The sequence below is a fragment of the Galleria mellonella genome, unplaced genomic scaffold (assembly GCF_026898425.1).
Source record: "Galleria mellonella isolate WM207_F2 unplaced genomic scaffold, CSIRO_AGI_GalMel_v1 utg803, whole genome shotgun sequence".
Lineage (NCBI taxonomy): Eukaryota > Metazoa > Arthropoda > Insecta > Lepidoptera > Pyralidae > Galleria > Galleria mellonella.
The window spans coordinates 703,654-722,635 of NW_026442160.1; the positions used below are offsets into that span (position 1 = coordinate 703,654).

Below are 18,982 nucleotides of genomic sequence, written 5' to 3' on the forward strand. Positions count from 1 at the left end.
AAATATATCTACATTTTTTACTAAAAATATATATATGATGGGTTCAGTTGCCAATACTGAGTTTAAAGTAATAAATATCTAATTATTTAGATCCTAATCTAATTAATTAAATACGTACAGTTAATTTAAAAATATACATAAGAGTATTTCTATTAAAGAAATCATATCAAACGATAAGTAAAAAATCGCAAGTAAATTATATAAAACAAAACAACTTGTAACACTGACAAGAGACTCACCGTACAGAGTCGCAGATCCAATAAATCACTGAGCACTTTCACTACACTTTCCGACAAATACAGTCACACGGTCACAAAAAGTGCAGCCGGTCACCGCTGCGGTTATCGTCTCACTGACCGTGTACGCACGTACTGACCGTATTCGCACTGATACGGTCACGTGACACCGGCATTTTCCGAGGGAAAAACTAGATTTCCTTATGTCAATCCTTCGTAGAATATAACTTTGTTACCGGCACAGGAAAATGCAATCGGTTTCGCATCCGTCCGCAGTGTTCCGCCAATAATAATTATATTCATACCCATTATATATATATATATATATATATTTTTATGGATAAAAATGGTATGGTAACCCCGCTTGCGCTAACGGAATACGCTGGCGGTGCACCATTGAAGGGTGATAGATGAGAATGAAAACAGGCCAGTTAGCCCATCATGATGAATTCATCAGGAATTAACCATGATAGTTTCCTGGGAGAACCGCGAGGTCGATCTGGTTGGGTATATTGCTAGAATGGGATTCTCCGTCTCCATTACTAACAATCCCTTTCCCCCCAACCTATTATACATTAACCCCCGTATTCATAAAAACTAAAACTTTCTACAAACCTATTGCAACGCAACTTTCAAATTTGGAACTCAGTGTAAAAGAAAAAAAAACATTTCAATAGCTAAAATACGTTTATCAGAAGTTTGATGTTTTATGAATAAGGGGATATTATCTACTACATTAATAAAGCTCTAAATGAAAAAAAAATACGATTTTATAATAATAATTGTATTTTTTTACAAATACGGTACAATAATTATAATGTAATTACTACATATATAAATAAATACATATTTTTATGTAACTTAGAATGGCAAACAAGCTGATGGCCCACTTGATGAATGACAAGTGGTAACCGTCGCCTATAGACATGAGCAGTACCATGGACATAACAGTGTATACTGTTTCGCCCATGATATCCCCAATGCGTTGCCATTCCTAAGAACTCAGATGTACCTCTGTACCCTGTAAATTCACTACAATGTCCCACTTTTCAAACCGAAACACAACCATGCAAACACAACTGCTTCACGGTAGAAACACGAATGGGACAGAGGAGCCCAAGCAAATGACTTTTGTACAAAGTCTGCCTCTGGTAAAATACATTGTCAAGTACCCGTATGCCTGGCAACATTTAGAAACTCAACTTTTACTGAACTGATGAGCGCTGATTTTCAATTTGCACCTAAAAGGGGCACCGTTTTATTACGAAATATTTACATATATGTATGTTATATTAAAAACATAAATAAATAAATATAATTTATATATTTACAGTATATGTGTAGTGTAAATAAAACACATTATTTTCTCTGTGTGTATATTTCTCAATTTAATTTATAAATTCTTGTACCTATTGTCTAATAAAGCAAGTGGCAAAAGGAATTCCTATCATAAATTGAATTAGCCTTTATAAGCAAAATAAACATACGATACGTCGTATTAATTTTATCGATTCTATTATTTCATTGATTGTGTGACACAATCTTATTGATTCTTGTACAATTTCCTAATAGATAATACATATGTTTTTAATTGATTTCTAGAGTCAATGATATGACTGAATTTATCTATTTAGTTGGCTCGTGATTGATAAGGTACAACGAGAGTTATTATTTAGTTTTTGCACCAGAAATATATTTTTGTACGCATGTATGTGTATGTATGTAAATGTATGTGTGTATATATATATCATAATGACTAAGAATATATATTTACATTACTACATTTATTATATCTGTATACTAAGATATAATAGATATTTCATCGGACCTCCGATCACTGTTTTTATTTATAATAAATATATCCAGGTATCCTTTGGATGGAGATATACACACACACATATATCTAATATATAAAATTCTCGTCTCACGGTGTTTGTTACCAAACTCCTCCGAAACGGCTTTACCGATTTTTATGAAATTTTGTATGCATATTGGGTAGGTCTGAGAATCGGCCAATATCTATTTTTCATACCTCTCAATGATAAGATGATTATATATATATATATATATATATATATATATATATATATATATATATATATATATATATATATATATATATATATATATATATATATATATATATATATATATATATATATACACTGCTTGTTAAAAGATCGGCCACACGCCTACAATTTGTCTCATGTTACTTACCATCAGGTAAGTCGTATGCTTGTTGCTCCCTGTGTTTTATAAAGACTCTTTACTAGGTATAGACAGGTAGCAGTAATTAAATACTGGGCAAATTAAGACTAAGACCGACATAATGAAAACGCCTATAAAAGCAAGCGCAAGTCGGAATAATGAGGATAAATTGAGTACAAGACAACTCGCCTAAAGGTAGCGAGCGCAGAAACAGAGTTAGTAACATACTCATATAATTTTTTTTCCATAAAAAAATCGTATACAAATATATATACTTAGTCCAGCCATAAATAAGTTCTGTTACAAATGAAAATGCATTTTTTTTTATGAAGTAATGTTACTAAAATTTATACCTACATATTTATTAAAGTCTTTAAAGTGAATTTTACGAACTTACTGTGTTTGTCGTTTCCAACAATGATTTCTACTTCACCCGGAAGACTTCTTCAGGGGGATCTCTGCAGCGTCTCTTGTCGCACTTCAATCGTGGCAAAACCATTTATTTTGACTTCAATACTAAACTATTTAGCCGATTTTGAGAAAATTTCTATGGAGGTCAATCTGAAATTTATATCCTTTTAAATAAAAAAATAATTTTCATAACAAACAAGAACAAAATCGAACGTCAGTTCAGCGATTTGTCATTCTAAGTAGTATAAAAAAAATTAAAAACGTAATGTTTTGCATTTCGTGTCACAAATCCGAATTAACGAATTAAAAAAATCCATATCATTATCCATTTGACGGTCGGATACGGAATATCCGATAACAAATAAACTGTAGAGAAAGTAGTTGACCGAGTGAAAGAGAGAGATGTACAAATGTATCAATTCAATGTACCTACCAACTGTGGATAGGTATTTGCGGCGAGCAGGATGCGCGAGAGCAACTCAGCGGAACCATTGCATTGACCTTGGACACTATATATATATATATATATATATATATATATATATATATATATATATATATATATATATATATATATATATATATATATGTATAGTCTATTTGAATGGAAGTTAACGAAAAAGGTAAATTTCGTTGATTTTATTTATTTATTTATTACTATACTTGCATTGCATATTATGATAAAATATAAACATTACAAAATGCAACAAAAAATGCACCTTGCTAGGCATAGGGACCTGGTGAGAGAGGCAGACTTTATATTAAGTTATCCTTCAGATACTCGTCAATAGAATACAAGGTTTGATTTATTAGATTTCCAGAGAAAGACTTTGTACAAAAGTCGTTTGCTTGGGCACCTCTGTTCCATTCGTATTTCTACCGTGAAGCAGTTGAGTTCGTATGGCTGTGTTTCGGTTTGAAGGGTAGGATATGGTAGTGAATTTACACGATACAGAATAACACCTGAGTCCTCAGGAATGGCAACGCATGGGGGGTATCATGGGCGAAACAGTATACTCTTTTATGTCCGTGGTACTGCTCATATCTGTAGGCAACGGTTACCACTTTCCATCAGGTGGGCCGTCAGATTGTTTGCCATTCTAAGTTGCATAAAAACAAAATTAGGAGCTGTTTTAATATGCTGATAAATTTGTTATACCTATTTTATGTTTTTATATTAATTATCACAGAAACACTGAAAATAATATTACTTATAAATCGAAAAATCAATCAAAATTGATTTTTGTTTTATATTGTGTATAATATTCACTGTGTATTGTTTGGACCAATAATTCATTTTTTACTATAATTTATAGTAGATTATGATTACAATTTACAAGGGTGCTAATGGTGGAAGGTTGGGCAGCAGCGTCCCTCTTAAAACATCATCAAATGACAAACTGAGGTTGCTAACACGCATGCCAAGCGTGGCAACTACATGCAAAACGTCCCATATCGGAGAGGCTATGGTTCAGCAGTTATACAAGACAGATACAACATGATTACAGTTACAATTTTTACAATTAATATTTAAGTATGTTATATAATGGTAATTAATGCTTCTTTCCACTCAAAGTTTGCTGGAAGAGAACTCTTACAGAGTTAAACTCGCCTGTTGTACATTTTCATTTAGTTTAGACTTTAACTATGTATTTTTTGTGTACAATAAAGTATATATAAATAAACCATTTAATATATACATATATGGTCGGACCATTTGTTTCTTCGTTTGTTTGTCTTAATTAATAAATTGGAAGAATTCGTTATAGATATCAATCGATGATCAAATCGAGTCCATGTGATTGAATCGAGACATCGAATAGACGTCAAATAATATAAAATACATCAAATTATTGCTCTATTCGAAGTTTTTTCGATGTAATTTCAATTTGATCCCAATTTGCTTACGTCAAAAGTCACCTTTGACCTCTTTGTATAGTTTTATTTCTGTCTAAATAATGCTTTATATTTAATGAAAGCTTACGAGAAATTACAAGACATTATGTGTAATAAAAGCTACCATTCACATGTTTACAAAATAATTTTTAAAGAGCTCTTTGTAATAATTACATGATTACCGTTCAAAGCACCGAGTTGAATGAAGGTCAGAGTAGATTACATAATAGCGTCACAGCAAAACTCATAAAGGACCTTTTTAGTAGTATTTTATTAAAGAAGGTTTACATTACTTAGACAATATAAACAAAATATACGACGAGGAATTCATTTTGACAGAAATAACATAAATGATCACACTTAAATTGTTTTATGTAATTTAGAACGGCAAACAAGCGGACGGCCCATTTGATGAAAAGTGGTAACCGTCGCCTATAGACATGAGCAGTACCTTGAACATAACAGAGTATGCTGTTTTGTCCATGATATTTCTCATGCGTTGCCATTACTGAGGACTCAAGTGTTATTTCTCTGTACCGTTAAATTCACTGTCATATCCCACTCTTCAAACCGAAACACAGTCATGCAAACAAAACTGCTGCATGGCAGAAACAATGGGACAGAGGTGCCCAAGCAAACGACTTTTGTACATAGCATGTCTCACTTAAATGATCACGTACTTAAGAGTTTCCTTCAATTGACGATCAGGTGGTGGCATCAACAGGTAGTAGAGAACTTAGAGACTGCAAGAATAGTTTTTTAACAAGTTTGTTTTAAAATATTTTTGCAATTTAAACATTCATTAAATAAAGAGCATTATTTAAACAAAAAAATAAAGAGGTTAAAGGTGACTTTTGACGTAAGCGAATTGGAAATTGCAAATCAAAATCATCGTGAAAAAGCATAGAATAGAGTGTTAATAGCCTTCCAGCTTCATCATTATCAGACTATAGGCACTACATCCCTATGTATAATATAATTATAATATAAATATATATATAATTAAATTAATATATAATTATAATATAATAAATGTACAATATAAATATAATTATGGTAGAGACAAATCAAACGAGCCCAAACACGATGGATTTATCATGCGTAGTTTACGAGTTCTAATAGTGACTTTCCGTCTTTACTATCAGATTAGTCGGACCGTACCATAATATTGTATTATCGTTGTATTTGATATTCTAAATTGCATAAAAAAATCCTGCAAATATTTGTTTATTTACCAGAAGAGATATGCTGGATGGTAGTTACATGTTTATGCAGAACGTAGCCCATTATCGGCATTCGTTCAACCGTTTAGACACGATTGAGTAACTGACAAACATTCAAAAATCTACACAAACTTTCATATTTCCTCACCGAACTATGAAAACACGTAATTTGCGAAACCAATAGAAAAAATAAAAAAATCATTAAATAATTGTTATGGGAAAAAGTGAATTTCAATTGAATCTGAACATGGTGTACGGAATTATAAAGAACTAATGCCCTTTCGGTTTTGCATAGGATAGATAGAAGATCTTTAATTAATTTTAAAATTATAATGTAAAATACAGCACGTGTTATATCACTTATAATTAAATTATTATTATTAAAAAAAATTAAATACTTTATTAATTACTAATATCTTTTCTTATATATCGAAAGACATTTATTTTTCATTGCATTCATTGTAGATTGATTGATAATTTATTTTGAATTAATTCAATTAGAATTTTCATAATGCTTTTCGAAATAAATTACTTTTATTTCGTGGAAAAAAAAAACTAATACGCTTTTGTGATTTAGTTCCTTTAAGGTTTTCATATACAGTAATTACTTTTGCTGGAATTGGATGACAACAAAGCAGCAGTCCAATGAAAAAGCAAATAAACAGACAGAAATCACATCAAGACTACGGATAAAGCTATTTGCACAATTGTTACCACCCCGGATTGGTACTCGCAAGCAATTTATCAGTCTAAAGGCGACAAGGTCAAATCAATACGGTTGACCTTAAAGAAAACAATTTGCCTTGTGCTGTTGAGAGTGTAGACTGTACGTGGTTAAAACTCTATTCTTCGTAACTAAGACGATAATGATACCGGCCGTGCACTAATAGCGTTTAGCAGTTTTGCAACCAAGTCGTATACGTTACCTCATTTAGAAGTTTCTGTTTGGGAGATGTTCCATCGCTTGTGCATTCATACGAATACAAAAGAACGGAAAAATGTTTTAAATTTTGTCATAAGGATAGCACTGTTTTTTATAAAAGATCCTGGCTTTAACTCTTGTTTGGGCTAGTTTATTTAACGATCTTTTCTAAATTGGCTCGGATTGTATCTGGTCGCTCTGGGTCATAAACAAGAATTGTTTGCAGGTAAATCGTTTCGGATATAGTCTCTTCCTTTTTTAAATTCCACTTATTACACTCGGAGTTGGACAACAATATTAACTCTTATGGTTGTCATTCTGAAGAACGAGGTGGTGCTGCAGCCCACAGTCACTCCCCCAGGTTCTTAGTTAGGACCGCTGCCTCTTCTCCGCACTTCTTTCATCAATAACCTTGATTGGGATGATTAATTGGAGTATTTCGTAGATTTCATTCCATATGACGTGACTGAAGTCACAGACGACATTTTTCTACGCTTTACGGTATTTATCAACTTCAATGCAATTCCCATCCAATGTTTATTATCCAATTTCTCATAACATAAAATATACAAGTTAGTGAGTATTTAATGTGAGTATTTTAGTATGATTGTCTTGCTTTTATACAGACATATTAATTCCTAAAGTAAGGTCTGATCTTAGATCTTCAGCAGCAATAAGATTTTTATTCTTCAATGTATATACAGGCGAGCTACCAGTAAGTTATGATAGGTGAGGATAAAGTTTATATCAGGTCAGTCAACCCATCGTGATTCTTTTACCAATTAAAGGAATTAACCACAATGGTTTCCAGGGAAGATCGCATAGAGGTCAACCTGAAAGGGCATATTGCTAATAATCCCTTTTTCCCAGCAGTAAGGAATAAAAAGTGCCATAGGTGCCATATAGAAGAATATACATAGCGGTGTACATTGTCCAAAATTCAGTATTTTTATAATTGCTAAATTAAAAATTTAAATAAGTAGTATATAATAAACTAAAATAAAAATAAAAATTTTAAAAATTTATTCGTAAATCCCTATATTAAAAACATTCACTGTTTTGAAATTATTAATGTTTGCTGCAATTTTTTATTGTAGAATATACTGCCAGTATTTAAGCATTTTACTAACTCGAGGTTGATTTGTAACATTACTGCTTTGATAAAAGATAATCAGTTTTTGTGCAAACTTGACTTTCAGCAGCGCGATCTTCTCACGAATACAAACACTAATTTTATTTACAATCGTGCATTCAATAATACAATGGTATGAAAACTTGTGTCGTAACTCTTTATAATATTTGGCTGTTAAAATTGTGTACTTGGAGTCGAAAAGAAGAGAAATTGAAGAAAAAAATATCCGTTATTTAAAATAATATGACGTTCTAAATTCAAATATATTCAATGTAATGAGTCCATAAAACATCTTGTCAGTATGTTTTGTTACGGTTGTTGCTGTTTTTTGAAGCATAATGTGCTTATCTAAGATATGACCATTGTATTTATTCTCCTTCTTTAAGAAGCAAATTTCTTATAAGTTTATATGTTTCTAGTATTAATTAATATTGTTTACTATTCCGTTACACGATTCTTTTAATCTTAATTCGTATCGATATAGCTGCGAATCATAGCTAGTTTAGCTGCAGATATTAATGCAAATAATGCAGTAACATTTTATTGACATACTTCTATCTATCTATAAATCACTGACCGATTAATCGAACGGAATGAACGGATATAAATGAGCTCCAATAACTATAGACGTCCTAGAACCCGCTATCGCTGTTTAAAAAAAATAATGTCAAGAATCTGCCCGCGCGAAAGTTGCTAGCCAGTATGTATTTACCGGTTCGAAGTATTTATAAATACTGGTATACTTTCTATATTTTTAATTATTATTTTTAGTCAATGTTTTAAATGTAAAATTTGAAAATAGAATACTATTTTATAGGCATTGTTACAAATGACGTTGTAAAAGGGACGTGAATAAAGTATAGAGGTACCATATAATTCTTTTCTCTATGGTAGAGCCATGTAGCAGTCCGCAAAAAATGTTGTTTATAGCATGAATTGTATGATTAAATGTAAAATAAAAAAAAACTGTCTTTTCTACGGTATTAAAGCAATATGTATTAGATATATCTAATCGGAAGCGTTAGAAGCGCTTATCTACTAAAATTATGAACGTATACTCGTGTATTTAGTGTTATAAAACATTTGTTGAATAAATTAAATAATACAGTTCTATTTATTCATAATAACCGATTTAATTATGTAATATCCATATGGAAAGGACATTTAAAATTTACTTTGTACTTATAGTCGTACTTTGGTATTCTCTTTCTACGAAAGAAGATATAGCGTACTATCGTGCGCTCTGGTTAGATTTTTTTTTAAATTTAACATAAAAAAAACAACCAAAGTCAAATCAATATCAAAATATATAATTTTCACAAGGAGTAGGTGTTACAACGGATATTTTATTTGAAATTTTTTTATTATAAATGTACGCTTAATTCTTTAAGTACCTAGCAAATGCGATCTACTAATTATATCCGGGTCATGTTTATATTTAATAACTATATTGATACAATGAAAAGAATTATCAAAATTAATATCAAGTAAATTCGTAATAAAACAAATTTTAATGTGTATTTATTTGCAATATTATAATTTAGACTATTAACAAAAAGACATTGCTGTCGTCCATCCCTGGTGGGGATCGAACCCACGACCTTTGGATTAGAAGTCCAACGCGCTATCCTCTGCGCCACAGGGACTGCGTGAGAGATTGCGAAATTACGCATCACTTACTGTTGGTCATATCGCGCACTCACACATCTGAATACTAGAATCTACAATAATAGAAGCACATAATTTTACGTAACAATAACATTATCGTCACTCTCAGTCATTTTATTCGTAATTTTACGTGTCTATGGTCATGTGAGTTTTTAAATCGCAATTCGAATTATGTTTGCCATTCTAAGTTTCATTAAAAAAATTAAACTGGGCTCACCTCTATTGCCGAAGTAACAAAATATTTTATAGACTTTTTTTTTATTTTTTATCTTTAATTAGTATAAAACAACAATGGCTATCAGTGTTTATTTCTTTTTTTACAAGCAACGGAATTTTGTACGTTAAACTGTCATTTAGATATTTTATTATAGGTTTTTTGTAATTGATGAGAATGGAATTGTAACCTCGCCTGCGCTAATGGTATACGCTAGCAGGGCACCAAAGAGGGATACTGAGAAGACAGGTCAGTTAGCCTGTCGAGATTAATTCACTTGAAATAGTACACTGTAGTTTCTAGGGGAAACCGCGAAAAGGTCGACCTGACAGGGTGTATTGCTAGCAATGGAACTAATCCCCATTATTAACAATCCCTTCTCCCCCCTATTACAGAAGGTTTGTGTAAAGCCAAATTAAATATAAAATAGGTATTCACAAACATAAGATTTTATTATACAGTATTATATTATATATATACAAAAGTGAAAATTAATTGTATATATTTATTATCTATCTTTGAGATATACCAGTGAGGGATAATAGGTGAGGATGAAGCATGTCAGTTAGCCCACCGTGACGCATCTAACGATAAATCAATCACGACGGTTTCAATGGAGGAGGACCTGACCTTGCTAGCCATGGGGCTACTAGTCCCCATTACTAACAATCCCTTCTCCCCCAGCAGGGGACAGTTGACAGCTGATATAATAATAATATAATAAACATCTGAGTTGAGATTCTTTTTTTTTTAAATAACTATATGAGGGGGGAAAGGGATTGTTAGTAATGGAGACTGAGAATCCCATTGTGTGAGTGGGTGAAGGGATATGGCGTGAATTTACAGGGTACAGAGGAATAACACCTGAGTCCTCAGGAATGGCAACGCATGGGGGGTATCATGGGCGAAACAGTATACTCTGTTATGTCCATGGTACTGCTCATGTCTATAGGCGACAGTTACCACTTTCCATTAGGTGGACCGTCAGCTTGTTTGCCATTCTTAGTCGTATAATATAAAATAAATAATATAAATATGTACCGATAATTATCTCCTATAGATTACTGTCAGTACCTCGTAAATTCCAATGATTGTTAAATTTAACGGTTTGTCTTTAACGGCTGAGTCAACATTGTGACCCACTACTAAGTTTACCTCTTCGTTTTGTTTTATTTGTACTAAGGCCAAAATATTTCTCAATAAATAGTTCTCTCAGTCAGCAGAAAAAAAACCTTACACATTATTGCATACGTAAGTATATACATATACTAACTATATAGCATAGGGGGGAAAGGGATTGTTAGTAATGAAGACTGAGAATCCCATTGCTAGCAATATACCCAACAAGGTAGACCTCCTCGCGGTTCTCCCTGGAAACTATCGTGGTTAATTCCTGATGAATTCATCATGATGGGCTAACTGGCCTGTTTTCATTTTCGTCTATCACCCTTCACTGGTGCTCCGCCAGCGTATCCCGTTAGCGCAGGCGGGGTTACCATACCATTTTCATCCATCAAAAAAAAACTATATAGCATAGTATAGGAACTGGAGTTTTTTTTTTATAATAGAACTTATTTATTTTTTTATTCTTTCTTACACAATATACCATAACATAACCATTAGACAAAAACAAAATGTGTTCGCGGGCAATGATGGCGAATATGCATTACATAAAAAAAAATTATTGTTGTCAAATTATTTTAATAGATTTAAAATAATTTGACAACAATAAATATCATACCGTATTATTCTTTTTTTTTACAACTTATAATGGCAAACAAGCTGACGGCCCACCTGATGGAAAGTGGTAACCGTCGCCTATAGACATGAGCAGTACCATGGACATAACAGAGTATACTGTTTTGCCCATGATACCCCCCATGCGTTGCCATTCCTGAGGACTGAGGTGTTATTCCTCTGTACCCAGTAAATTCACGCCATTTTTGTTTTTTACAACACTGGGGGCATATGAGCATGCGGCTCACCTGATGGTAAGTGACTACCGCCGCTCATGGTCACCCACAACACCTACGGCATTGCAGGTGTGCTGCCAGTCTTTTAAAAAGGAATATGCTCTTTTTTTGAAGGTTGTTCACGCCATATCCCACCCTTCAAACTGAAACACAGCCATGCAAACACATCTGCTTCACGGTTGAAACACGAATGAAACAGAGGTACCCAAGCAAACGACTTTTGTACAAAGTCTCCCTCTGTATTTTATTAATACAGTAAAACTGTAATACTTAATAATAGTAATATTATAATAATAATAATATTAAATAAAAAATGAAATACATTCAACTAAGACCTATATATAATATAACACTGTCATACATATGTGTATACAGTATTACGATAGTGTAAAAATCCCGCAAGGCAATTATCATCTTCGCAACTTCAAAATCGTGTTAACAAAAAACTCGTGTGGTTTTCGCAACAAATTTGATGTAAAGCGATGTGGTTTACACTCGTTACATTTAGTAAAATGAAAGAGACTTTTACTTTTTTTCTATTATTTTTTCGATTAGGGTTCCGTACTTCCAAAGGAAAAAATGGAACCCTTATATCACTTCGTCCGTCCGTCCGTCTGTCAAGACCCTTTTTCTCAGGAGCGTGGGAGTGAAGGTAACAAGTTTAAATTAATATCATATATTCAGGTCTACAAACTTTTAAAGCAGTAAAAAAATCTAATTTCTCAATCGATGCAATCAAAAGATACGGCCGTTTATGTTGTATTGACATTCGCAAAGGGAATCAAAACCTATAGAGTACTTTCTGTTAACCTAGAATCATGAAATTTGGCAAGAAGCAATGCCATGTAGCACAAGTAAAGGAAAAATGTGAATGTCGTATAAATTGTAGTACAAATATAAATTGTAGTACAAATATAAATTGTTGTACAAATATACATTTTGTAAACTTGATGATTTTGTACGGAACCCTCGTTGCGCAAGTCTGACTCGAACTTGACCAGCTTTTTATACACCAGTAAGAATATTGATATGCGCAATTTGTATTAAGACACTTTAAACACTTCTCTTGGGCAATGCTATGTAAAAATTATTAAAAAAATTAATATTTCTCAACCAAAAAAAAAATTACGATTATCTTCCACAAAAAACCGACTTCAATTGTGGCAACACCAGTTATTTTTATATCAAAATTAAGATATTCAACCGATTTTGATAAAATATCTATGGGACCAATATGTAAGTATATACTTACAGATAAAAAATGGAATTTTCCAAATCGGTTTACAACTGACGGAGCTATGAAGTAACGAACATAAAAAAAAACAACCGAGAACCCCCTTCTTTTTGAAGTCCCTTGATAAATACTTAACGACAACAAATAGAGAAATTTTACGTCGCTTCTTTATTCTTCAAACATGAATTAATTCATATTAATTTATATGAATGAAGTAGTTGATCATTGTAGTGGTAAACGTTATTTCGCCCCTTATCGGGTCCATTTTTCTCGAAATAAAAAATGTTATCTCACAATTCTCAATTTAAAGTATATTCATTTATTCTTTAAAATTCATTCTTTAATTTCATCTATCCAAAAGTTGTTTGGAAGAGATTCCTTAGTTATAAGACTGCCTTTTGTATTACACTATGCTTATTGAAAATCGTTCAACAATTCCTGTACTATTGATGCAACAAAGTGTTACATTAATAAAATAAATAACTAATATACATTTAAAAATCTACCTTAAAAAATCATTAAAATTGATCAGTTTCGAAGATTGGTGTGAACGAACACCGCGACTGGTATTTTACAATCAATTTGTTCAAAATTCTACAACTACTAAACTGACTCCTGCCAATTTTTAATCATTTTTAGGCAACTAGCAATTTTATAAAATTTAATTCCAAAAAGAGCACACTTTAAATTTTTTAAAGAATTCCAATCTCGTCACCCGAATAAGGAAGTTAATTGAACGGAAGTGGAAATAAATAGATCGTTATTTTAATTAAAATAAAAACTGAAAAGAATTTTAAACGAAGACGCATTAATAAATGATGGCCAGTATTATTTACATCGATTATCTACTTAAATATACGTATAAAACAAAATTAAATACATAATTGTTATACCTAATGTTAAAATATTTCCCAAATAAATACTTAAGGATTCGTATTAATTAATACTATGACTCTAGACAGTTTTCAATATTATATAAAATACATTAGGTACTTAAGTTCATTTTTTACATACTAATCGCAAAAATCATGCGCAATTACTATTATGTCAAATCAACATCAAAACAAAACTGTTTACAAATCAAAACACCTAATACTCGTAACACAATATCTACTGACGGACTTACCATAATTTTATGACAACACATAAAAAATTATCACTTCACTACAATCTATTTTGTTTCTTTTTTCTGAATTTTCACAAGTTTCTTATTGGATGTTTATTTGATTACAATCACGTCACCATAGCAACGACAATATGGTCGCAAATCACGCATGCGCACAGCCAACGGGCGCGTTCGTACTGACGGTGTGTCGGTTTTGGCGCCAACGCTCTGCTTGTAAAATAAAACAATTGCGCGCATCAGGCTGCGCTCCTTCCGAGGTTGCCCCGGAAAAGAATTTCTCGTTTTTATAAAGTAATAGACACGGCTATAGGCGTTAAATACAAGTGAACATTTTTACTTTTTGAAAGTTGTAACCTTTCTTATTGTACTGTATTGATTAACCGAGATTAAAGTCCTTATACGCAAAAAGTCAAAGAGTTTCAAAGAGGAGTCAGTGTAGATACTCAATTTGACGATGATAAATGGTTAAATAAGACGCCAAACGGTAACAAGCAAACTCTCTTCTAAATTGTTGAAACATTAACAATGTAAAACATTTTACAATACTCATACCTCATACATAAAGTGATTTGTATTGTGTAGGGTTTACTGATGTAGTACACGTCAAATCTACAATATCGGAAAGTGTGGTAATGTTTCACTGCTTCATCAAGATTATAATACTTTCAATGCACTAAATTGGGTCAAAATATTTTTTTTAAATTAAAACTAAATAATTCAATCCATAGAATCAATTAGAATAGGAATTTTGTTGCTTGTAAATAATATTTCGAGCTCTATTATTGTAGTAAACCGGATTGTATTTCGGCCCGGGTCGTGGGTGTTCACTGTGACCAAGCGATACGGATTTAACAGGATATTTGAAACTTTATACCTCGCCCAAATGTAATTCTACCTTCCTTTAAATTGTTTGTGGTCGGTTTGGAATACAGGTCTATACTCGTACATCAACGTAAAATATATTGTGTGGACAAAACATGAAGTCAAATAGCACAAATGTTTCTGTCATAGTTTTTGTCATCGTCACCAATTTGATCATACACTAGCACAAGAAACGAAAGAAGAAAAAATAATCTAATCAATTCACCACCTTACGTATACTTCCTTATTTCTTCATAGTACATAAGACACCCAAAAAGTGATATCCCAAGAACTTTTTTTTTAAATTATATGTTATGAAAAATATTATATAAGCAGTCACCCTACTACAGCATAGACGACTCATAGACTATCCAGACAGACGACATGGTAATATTTATAGTATCTTAGCTGGATTATGTATTCGTTACCGGTATAAACATTAACTAAATAATTTACACCCTTGTCGATACATATTAATAGGTCGTTAATTACTTAATTCGAGTATGGTATACAACAATATGTAATTTTAACAGTAAATGTTTTCAGCAACAAATTATGGTTGATTATATAATACATGTTACTATGTCTTTTCTGTACTATAGCATGGCGTGGAGATATAGATTCTTACACAGAACACAACGAAGACCCTGGAGGCGTTTGCGATGTGAATATATTGTCGCTTTTTGTAAATCTTATAACGTGACCAAGTCAGAAATATTAGAGTGTCATTTAGCGTACGAAAATGTCCTTATTTCGACCATGTCATGATTAATGAAAAATACAGAAATCTGCAATTAATCACCTAAGACAGTATTACTGGTAAAAGAAGTGCCTGGAGAAGGCAGCATAAAAAGTTTTAACCTCCATACCGTACCAATAATAGCCGTTAAGTTAGTATGGGAGTTGCCGTGTAGTCCCGGCATAGAATACGCCACCTTTTTCTCTCACGTGGGTGTTGTAAAAGGCAACTAAGATAACTTAATGATCAAGGGATAGGAAACAGCGTCCCTCTTTAAATATCATCAAAACCTAACTGCTATTGCCAACTCAACTACGAAACGTAGCAATTAGAGGCAAAATCCCCTAATAGCGGGAGGCCTATGTTCAGCAATGGACAGTTATATATGTAATATTAGTGATATGATAGTATGGGAGACTCAAATTATCACTTTTCATGTTTCTTTTGGAAAAACATGTTCAGTTTCATATGTTAATTTTTTTTTTATACAACTTAGAGTGACAAACAAGCTGACGGCCCACCTGATGGAAAGTGATAACCGTCGCCTATAGACATGAGCAGTACCATGGACATTACAGAGTATACTGTTCCGCCCATGATACCCCCCATGCGTTGTCATTTCTGAGGACTCAAGTGTTATTCCTCTGTACCCAGTAAATTCACGCCATATCCCACCCTTCAAACCGAAACACAGCCATGCAAACAAAACTGCTTCACGGTTGAAACACGAATGGGACAGAGGTACCCAAGCAATCGACTGTTGTACAAAGTCTCCCTCTGGTAATAACTAATAAAGTGTAAAATGTAAAGATTGTGGAAATGAATTCATTATTATGAAAGCAGTTTCTCCAAACAGAAGCATTTTTTGCCAAAGGAGATACCAAACATTGTAATATAACTTACTTTTGTTTGAAGAAACTAATTATTACTAATTATCGTGGGTGTATTTAAAGAGAGAAGGGGAACGTGCCCACCCTAGAACTGTCTGATGCCCTTAGTATGCAAACGGAGCTTTCAGATATCCGCAAAAACATGTCGGATATGTGAGAAGAGCAAATTATATTTGCCCTTTTAAAGAGGCCAGAACCTGTGATAATAACATATTTCGATTTCATAATACTTTTTAATTCTTAAAGGCTTTTAGCTTTTTCAATTATACCAGCCCTATCGCAACCCTGTACTGATTTCTCAGATAAGATTTTGTCGACTGTCCCTACTCACAGAAAGAGAGGAATTAATGGGCATCTATAGTTTACAGAGATGTTAAAAAAAACCTGATTTGGGTTCAGCTAATATAGATTGGATAAGACCAATATTTAATTTATTTAGGTAAAAATCGCGTATGAATGCTTCTCTTTTCATTGAAATTATACGACACTAACAGTATATGTCATCATCGATGGTATCACGAACTTGACAATGAGGCAACCAAGACTTTTTTTTTATATATTTTTTTTATACAACTAGAATGGCAAACAAGCTGACGGCCCATCTGATGGAAAGTGGTAACCGTCGCCTATAGACATGAGCAGTACCATGGACATAACAGAGTATACTGTTTCGCCCATGATACCCCCCATGCGTTGCCATTCCTGAGGACTCAGATGTTACTCCTCTGTACCCAGTAAATTCACGCCATATCCCACCCTTCAAACCGAAACACAGCCATGCAAACACAACTGCTTCACGATTGAAACACGAATGGGATAGAGGTACCCAAGCAATCGACTTTTGTACAAAGTCTCTCTCTGGTTCATGATAAATGAAAAGTTTTGTGATAATGAAATATCACACATACTTCTTTTTCAAAATCTTTGTGTTATAGTCAACTTGGTAATTTCAAATACCCGACTATTTTTCACGTATAATCTAAAATACAAAAGTAATATGTTTTTTTTTTAAACAAAAAACGTTACGAGTTCACAATTTTACTACTTGACATATTTTATGGCATTCGAATAGCCATAAGTTAAATAATAACAATATTAAGTTTGCATGCGGTGAAATTTGGAACTACGAAATGTTCCTTCAATAAATACGTTACGTACGACTAGTGGCGCCATCTTCATATCAATATTTAACTTTGTTACAGCACTCAAGCCTATTATACAATCTTTTACGCTTACGCCTACGCATTTTAAACCCTTTTCTATGTGTGTGTATCCATTCATAGGGATGTTATGACAATAATTTCATTCATGTTCAAGGTTTATTATTCTCCTGTGAACTAGTTTTTGAATAACTAAACCTTGGAGCATGACATTCTTAAATAAAACAATATATAAATAAAATAGAAAAAAGACGATATTGTGCGTTTTATTTGCGTAATAACTAGCCCTTCCTTGCGACTCCGTCTGTACGAACGGGATGTGTAGTCAACACAAATGGGATGAAAAGTAGACTATGTCCTTCTGTGTTCCATATATTACGTGTATACCAAATTTCACTGTGATGGGGGAAGGGATTGTTGGTAATGTGGACTACCAGTTCGATTGCTAGCAATACACACTGTCAGGTCGACCTCCACGTTGTCCCCCCTGGAAACCATCGTGCTGAATTCCAGGTGTATTTATCACGATGGGCTAACCAACCTGCCTTTTCATTCTCACTTATCTCTGGAACACCAGTGAAGGGTGATAAGTGGTAATAAATGGTAATTCCGCTTGTGCTGACGGTATACGCTGGCGAGGCACCAGCCATTAATGATTGGTGAAAATGAAACGGTAATTCAGTTAGCCTATTGCCCATCCCACTTGAAATTCAGCACAATGGTTTCCAGTGGGGACCACGTAGAGGTTTTTTTTTATAGGTGATAGGAGGTAGCGCCCGCGCTATCGGTATACACCGGCGGGACACCAGTGACGGATGATAGATGAGGATGAAACAGGTCAGTTAGCCCATCGTGACGAATTCAACGTGAATTGTTCACGATGGTTTCCAGGGGGAACCACGTGGAGGTTGACCTGGCATATTGCTAGCAATGGGGATGTCAAACTCCATTGCTAATAATCCTTTCCCCCCACCACGTAGAGGTCTCTGATAATCTAGATCGTAGAGGTCTCTGGTAATCTGATAGAGTATATTGCTAGCAATGAGCCTGATAGTTCGTATTACTAACAATCCCTTCCTCCCCCCCCCC

The 18,982-nt window shown here is 33.2% G+C and overlaps 1 protein-coding gene and 1 non-coding gene across 4 annotated transcripts in view; both read right to left on the bottom strand.

Annotated features, from left to right (window-relative positions):
* Window positions 1-14,428, bottom strand: part of LOC113522740 (multiple epidermal growth factor-like domains protein 10) — a 55,784-nt gene extending 41,356 nt beyond the window's left edge. Inside the window, exon 1 of one of the 3 annotated variants that reach the window (XM_052901828.1) lies at window positions 14,244-14,428. The gene's annotated coding sequence lies outside the window, so the exon portion shown is untranslated. Of the gene's footprint in view, window positions 1-228; window positions 379-14,243 lie in introns of those variants that run through there. The other 2 variants (XM_026908536.3, XM_031913965.2) reach the window with 2 other exon arrangements.
* Window positions 9,602-9,674, bottom strand: Trnar-ucu (transfer RNA arginine (anticodon UCU)). The gene has a single exon. It is a non-coding gene; the product is annotated as a tRNA-Arg (tRNA).
* Window positions 14,429-18,982: the final 4,554 nt, after the last annotated feature.